Below are 7,280 nucleotides of genomic sequence, written 5' to 3'. Positions count from 1 at the left end.
GGGGAAGTTCTTCTGTTTTATGAAGTAAGTCTGGTAGCATTTAAGTTACAGTTGATGACTTAAAATAATAGGCTGCTATAAATTTCATTTACTTTCTCTGGTGCTGGGGATCAAACCCAGGTCCTTGTACATGCTAGGCATGTGCTGTACTACGGAGCTACATGCCCAGGACTTTGTGGGTTTTGTTTGGGTTTAACTCAAAGGTTCTTTACCACTGAGCCACAACCCCAGCCCTTTTTATTCTTTTTCTTTCTTTCTTTTTTTTTTTTTTTTTTTTTTTTTTTTTTGTGTGTGTGTGTGTGTGTGTGTGTGTGCTGGAGATTGAACTCAGGGCCACTCGACCACCGAGCCATATCCCCAGCCTTATTTTGTATTTTATTTAGAGACAGGTTCTCACTGAGTTGCTTAGCACCTTGTTATTGCTGAGGCTGGCTTTGAACCGATGATCTCCTGTCTCAGCCTCCTGAGCTAGTGGGATTATAGGCGTGTGCCACCGCACCAGCCCTTTTTATTTATTTTTATTTTTTTAAACTATTTCTCTTCTGTTTAATTTCTATTTTTTTTAAGTATCTTTATTATTTTTATGTGATGCTGAGGATCGAACCCAGTGCCTCAGACGTGGGAAGCAAGCGCTCCACCGCTGAGCCACAATCCCAGCATCCCCTTTTTATTTTTTGAAACAGGTTCTCATTAAGTTGCTAAGGCTGGCCTTGAATTTGTGAACCTCTTGCCTCAGCCTCCTGAGTTGCTAGGGTTACAGGTATGTGCCAGTGCACCCAGTTTGGACTTTGTTTTTAAATTCAGTTTTGCTACCAACCCAGTAGCTTACTTGGTTCTACATAAATGCACAGAAGATGGTGTTCTCAGCAAGCTCTCAATCATAGTCACCTGTTAGAGAATACAGTACAGGTAGGAGAGAGGAGGGTTGTGGGAGACCTTTATACTTGCTCTGTACACTTCTGTATTCATGTGGAGTATGGAGGATGGATTCCCATACTGCATATATTCCTGTAGCAAATAATTTTCAAAGTTAAAAATCAAGTGAAACTGTTAAAAGTTGAGCTAACAACCTGGGTGTGGTGGAACACACATGTAATCCCAGTGACTTAGAAGGCTGAGGCAGGAGAATTGCAAGCTCAAGGCCAATCTCAGTAACTTAGCAAGACCCTGTCTGAAAATAAAAAAGGACCATGACTGTATCAGTGATAAAGTGCCCCTAGGTTCTATCTTCAGTACCATTAAAAAAAAGGTTATTGCCCTTGACATGGTGCAGGAGACTGAAGCAAGAGGGTCACCTGAGCCTAGGAGTTCAGGATCAGCCTGGACAACATAATGAGACCCTATTTCTGTATTTAAAAAAATTTTTTAAAGTTATCACTACTAAGACAGGAGGAGAAAGCCAAATCTGAATTTCTGAATTGAGTCACAATTTTTCAAGAATTAATATGTAACTTATTGATTTTTGGATACTACCTTTTCTCCTAAGTGATACACAGCATATTAAAATTCTGTGAAGTGAAACTGAGGTTGCACAATAAGGAGAGATTTTCTAATTAAGCATTATTAAAACATTTTTTAAAAGAGATAAATATTGCTCTTTAGGAGGCTTCCTCACAGAAGTTCAGGACATAACCTTGTAGTTTTTACTTTTACAAAAAATATTAGATTCAAAACTAACTATATTCCCTTTTCTGATGTAATTTTGCTCTTTCTTAATATATTCAGCAGCTGACAAAAGCTTCAGAGTGGTACTTAAAAACAATTTCAATTTAAAAATATAAGAATGGCTTTTTCCCCCCTTGAAACATGGTCTGTTCCTCAGAGCCATTAGACCATGACAATCCGAGAACATTAACCCCTATATATCTATTACAATTCCAGGAAAACTTGTCAACATATGACCTCTGGTTTTTCATATGTGTTGACCCTGGTAAATACAGGAAGAGGGTTTGTCACAAGTCAGTGTTTCTAGGTAACCAATTTGCCTGCTGACTTTAAAATGAGCTGGAGATGGGTAATTTGTTTAAATCACTGCAGCTTTCCACCTGAACAATTAGACATTTTATTATAACCTGCCCTATACCCTCCCTCCCTACCCCCACACAGAAACGTGAAACAAGGGAATAGTGGGAACTTATATAAAGAAGCACTTCAGGTGTTTTGAGCTGATACCTAAAGAAAAACATTTGCTAAATAAAAGGTAGAACTGACTCTTCCTTCTAGTCCCACAGGCCTAAAAGTTAAGCACAAATTTGCTGCTCCTGGATGTCTAACCAGCTGATCCTCTTAAATAGAAGGGAGCTTGAGAGAATCTCTTTGGGGAGATGCTCATTATTAAACAAAAAGCTTGTAGTCACCTTGACACTAACAGTTTTCAGGTTTGAGTAATGCAGTTGTGAAAACACTAATCAAAATTATGTTCTGGGTTAGGGTTTGAGTCTTTCTTTTTTGATTAAAAGAAAGAGAAAGTAAATAGAACATTACAGATAAAGCCCTTGTGTTTGTTTCCCTAATCCCATTTCCCTCTCCCTTGGGACAAACATCATAAATTTGGTATGTATCTTTCCAGTGTATCCTTTTTATAGTTTTATTATATGTGTGGTCTCCATGAGTAATATAGTCCTATTTTCTATGCTTTTTAAATTTTTACTTGGTTTGTCTTGACTCCTCCCCCCACAGTGCTGGGTATCAAACCCAGGCCTTATACATAGTGAACAAGCTTTCTACCACTAAGGTTAACCCACCGCTCTCAACATTTCTTTCTGAGATCTGTCCAGGTTGACCGATTCTAGAACTAGTGCTTGGGCTTTAGCTGCTCTGTAATATTTCTTCATTTTTTATTGTCATACTAATGGTCTCTAAGGTTGACAATGTTTTGGTACTATGGACAATATGAACACCTTTGCATGTGTGTCCCAGTACATACAAGGCATATGCAATTAGAGTGGAAAGCAGGGTGTGAATCATGGCTTTGCCATTTACTAGTTCTGTGACCTTGGACACGTTACCTGACCTCCTGACCTAATTTTTTCATTTGTAAATTCAGGGGTATTTTAGTCAGCTATTTCACTGACCTGACAAGAACAATTTAGAGGAAGAAAAGTTTATTTGGGGCTCACAATTTCAGAGGTCTCAGTTCACAGCTGTCTCCATTGCTCTGGGCCTAAGGTAAGGCAGAACATCATAGCAGAAAGGTATCACTGAGGAAAGCAGCTCAGGATGTGGCAATCAGGAAGCAGAGCTCTACTCATTAGGGACAAAATATAAACCCCAAAGGCACTCCCCCAGGACCTACCTCCTCCCAACACCCAACTGCCCACAGTTACCACCCATTAATCTGATTAGGTTACAGCTTTCCTAATCCCATCATCTCACCTCAATTTTCTTGCATTGTTTCACATGTGAGCTTTTGCAGGACACACAATCTAAATCATAACAAGAGGGAATAATAATTCTTAGAGTTGTGAGAATTAAATGAGCCAACCACTTAGAACAGTGCCTGCCACAGAGCAGGAATAAAATGTCAGCTGTCGTCATTGTCAAATGATCAGACCTAGACATGTCTTTGCTCGGTGACAGCTTGAATATTACTGCCAAATTTCTCTTCATAATGGTAATATCAACTTACACTCCCACGAGTAATGTCTGGAATTTCCTGATTTTCCACGTATCTTAAGACCTTTTGGTCCCTACCTTTTAGGGTGAACGTTCATTTTTTATTTGCAACACCATTACTGCTTGCCTTTGAAATCTGCTTTAAAACGAGATTGCCCTCTAGTGGTTAGAGAAGTACACTGCAGTTATGGGGCAGGATCCAAAAAAGAACAGATTTTCTTGTATCTTGGGGTAAATTAGGCAATTTTGGTTGCAATTAGGTTTGAATAAGATCAATTACATGATTTTTCCATTATCTACTCTATTTTTAGGCAGCTTGTACTTTTTACTTTTTCTACTATGGTGATAGCCTTTTCTGTAAGTCCAAGATGAAGGAAGATCTGTCTGCAAAGCCCAGCCAAGCCTCTTGCAGCTGAATGCATCTGGGTCACTGCTCAGAAAAGAGGAGTGAGATAAAATAGGAAAGAGGTTACTTACCAAATGTGCAGGAGACTGCCATTCCTTGAGCAGTCTTGACTCTCCAGTGGGAAAGACGGCAATGTGAACATCAGTGCTAGTCACACAAGCACCTCAGAAGGCTGAGCTGAGTTGGCCCAAAAGGGTCCCCATTAATATCTTTCAGGATTGGCCTCAGATTACCTGCTGTGAAGACTTCTGGAATCAGTCTGAAAGAAGTTAAGAATGCTTAAGATGTTAAATATTGATGATCAAAGGCATAGATGCATTTTAAAATATCTGTACAAAAATGTTCATGAGAGTTAAGGATATAAAGAAACTATATTAGCTGTGGCACACACCTGTAATCTCAGCAACTCAGGAGGCTAAGTTAGGAGAAGGGCAAGTTCAAGGAAAGCCTGGGGAATTTAGTAAAAACCTGTCTCAAAATCAGAAGTAAAAAGGGACGTAGCTCAGATAAAGTGCCCCTGGGTTTGGCTCCTAGTATCACAAAAAAAAAAAAAAGTTTTGGAAATGTTACATATCTTTAAATTACTGTCACTAAATTTATATCAAATTTTTTTAAAGAGAGGGGGAGAGAGAGAGAGAGAATTTTTAATATTTATTTTTTAGTTATCGGCGGACACAACATCTTTCTTTGTATGTGGTGCTGAGGATCGGACCCGGGCCGCACACATTCCAGGCGAGCTCGCCACCGCGCGCTATATCAAAATTTATAGTAAGAAAATAAAACCTAAACAACAGCAAGTAAAGTTTGGTTGTAATTAGAAACATACATTCAGAGCAATCTGGACTGCCCCACCACGCCAGGTTCATGTCCATTTCTAAGCTTCTGTTTGTAAGGATTCCTTTGCCCAAAACAACTTCTTTCATCCTTTTGTTCAGCCATATCTTTAATTGTCTAAGTGCCTATACCCATATCCCAATCCTACCCATCTCTAGCCCAAGTTTTACCTGTTCCCCAGGAAGCAAGTTAGTAGAGAGAGGAGGAAGCTGCAGAATCATGCAGATATGGGTGCGAGTCTCAGCCCTGCAGAGTTAAGTCAGTCATTTCACCCCTCCATGCTTGTTTCTTCAGTGGTAATTTGGGAAGAGTAGTGAAATCAGTGCTGTTGGATATTAACATGAGAAGATGTGACAAACAACATAGAATAGGCATTGGGCAAATATTAGTTTGTCCCTCCTCAGAACTGGCTCCACCTTCATTGAACTCCTGTGGTGCCACTATTTTTATCACCCACTTTAATTATTTGTTTCTACTTTTGTCTGTCACTACACCGATTCAGATATGAATATCATCTCCCCACTTCGTGAGAAATGTCTACAGTGCCAAAGAAATGTGAGGCATCCAGCATACTGTCTATTAAATGAATTTTCCTACATGTGGACACCTTATTTTCCATTACTATAATCTCCAATTAAATGTGTGTATTGTGCTGTATACAATGGTGCATGCCTATAATCCCGGCTACTTGGGAGGCTGAAACAAGAGCATCAAAGTTGGAGGTCAGACTGGGCAACCTAGACCCTGTCTCAAAATTTCAAAAAGGATGGGGGGGGGATATATAGCTCAGTGGTGGTGTACTTGCCTAGCATGTGTGAGGCTCAGTATTGGAGGTGTGGGGAAAGTGCACATTGCTTTTTAACCTAAGACTTGGGTAATAGTTACACAACTTCATATGTAGCACAGGTAGTCACAAGTTGAAAGAATTGGCTGCATCTTGAATTCAAAGTCAAGCAAATGAAAGAAGTATACAAAAGCCACATAGAAGGGTTCCTTAAGAGAGATAAGAGAAGACAAACAACAGGAAAACTGCCCTGCCTCATAATGACAGAAAAAGATCTAGGGGCCAGAATAACTTACCAGAGACTTTTTTTTATGTTAAATATTCCAGTTAGTTCTGGTCAGCCCCTGACTAAGAGGCTATGAGTATACCTGTGAACTCGATTTGAAAGGTATGTGTCAACTAGAGGTGTTACATAGTGGATCAGGATTTATAAAATAGGACTTGTGAGGCAACACAGTGGACATGATGCTATAAAAGTCATGGAACTGTGAGTTGGATAAGGCACTAGAGTTCTTCAGAGAGATAGAACCAATAGGATATGTAGATAGGTATATGAGTGAGGATTTATTTGGAGAATTGACTCACATGATGATGGAGATTGAGAAATCCCATAATCTGCCATCAGCAAGATGAAGAACCAAGGAAGCTGACTCAATCCCAGTCAGAAGGCCTCAGAACCAAGGAAACTAATGATATGACTCAGTCTGAGGCTGAAGGCCTAAGAATCTAGGGACCTGATGCTCCTAGTCCTGTAGTTCAAAGACCAGAGAACCTGAAATTCTGATGCCCAAGGACAGAAGAAGTGTGTTCTGCCTTTGAGAGAAAGAATTTGCCTTTCCTCTCTGCCTTTTTGTTCTACCTGTTTCCTTCAGCCAACTAGATGATGCCTCCTCACAACCACATTGGATGAAGATGGGTCTTCCTTAGTCCACTGATTCAAATACTACGTATTTTTTTTCTGGAAATACCCTCACAAAAGGGCTGGGTGCAATGGCGAACACCTGTAATCCCAGCAGCTCAGAAGCCTTCGGCAGGAGGATCGCAAGTTCAAAGCCAGCCTCAGCAACTTAGCAAGGCTGCAAGCAACATAGTGAGACCCTGTCTCAAAAAATAAAATATAAAAAGGGCTGGGATTTGGCTCAATGGTTAAGCGTCCTTGGGTTCAATCCCCAGTACCAAAAGAAAAAGAAAGAAAGAAAGAAATACCCTCACACACCCTAAAATGATGCTTTACCATCTACCTGGATATTCCTTAATTCAGTCAAGTTAATAACTAAATTTACCATCACCAATGGTAATTCATTCCTTCACCCAACAAATGTTTATTGGGCATATGCATCTATCTTGTGTTAGCTTTGTGCAAAATATGAGAGGCACCAAACAGACATAAAAATTTTAGATCCATAAAATTCACGATCCAAAAGAATAGCAAACAAAGTGGGTGTGGTAGCATACACCTGTAACCCCAGCAACTCAGGAGGCTGAGGCAGGAGGCTCATGAGTTCAAAGCCAGCCTCAGCAACCTATTGAGGACATATCTCAAAATAAAAAATAAAAAAGCCACAACTGTGGTGCATGCCTAAAATCCCAGAGGCTCAGGTATCCCAGAGGCTAAGGCAGGAGGATCCTGAATTCAAAGCC

The sequence above is a fragment of the Urocitellus parryii genome, chromosome 6, assembly GCF_045843805.1.
Source record: "Urocitellus parryii isolate mUroPar1 chromosome 6, mUroPar1.hap1, whole genome shotgun sequence".
Classification (NCBI taxonomy): domain Eukaryota; kingdom Metazoa; phylum Chordata; class Mammalia; order Rodentia; family Sciuridae; genus Urocitellus; species Urocitellus parryii.
The sequence above is the reverse complement of the archived record's forward strand: the minus strand, read 5'-3'. Positions refer to the sequence as shown.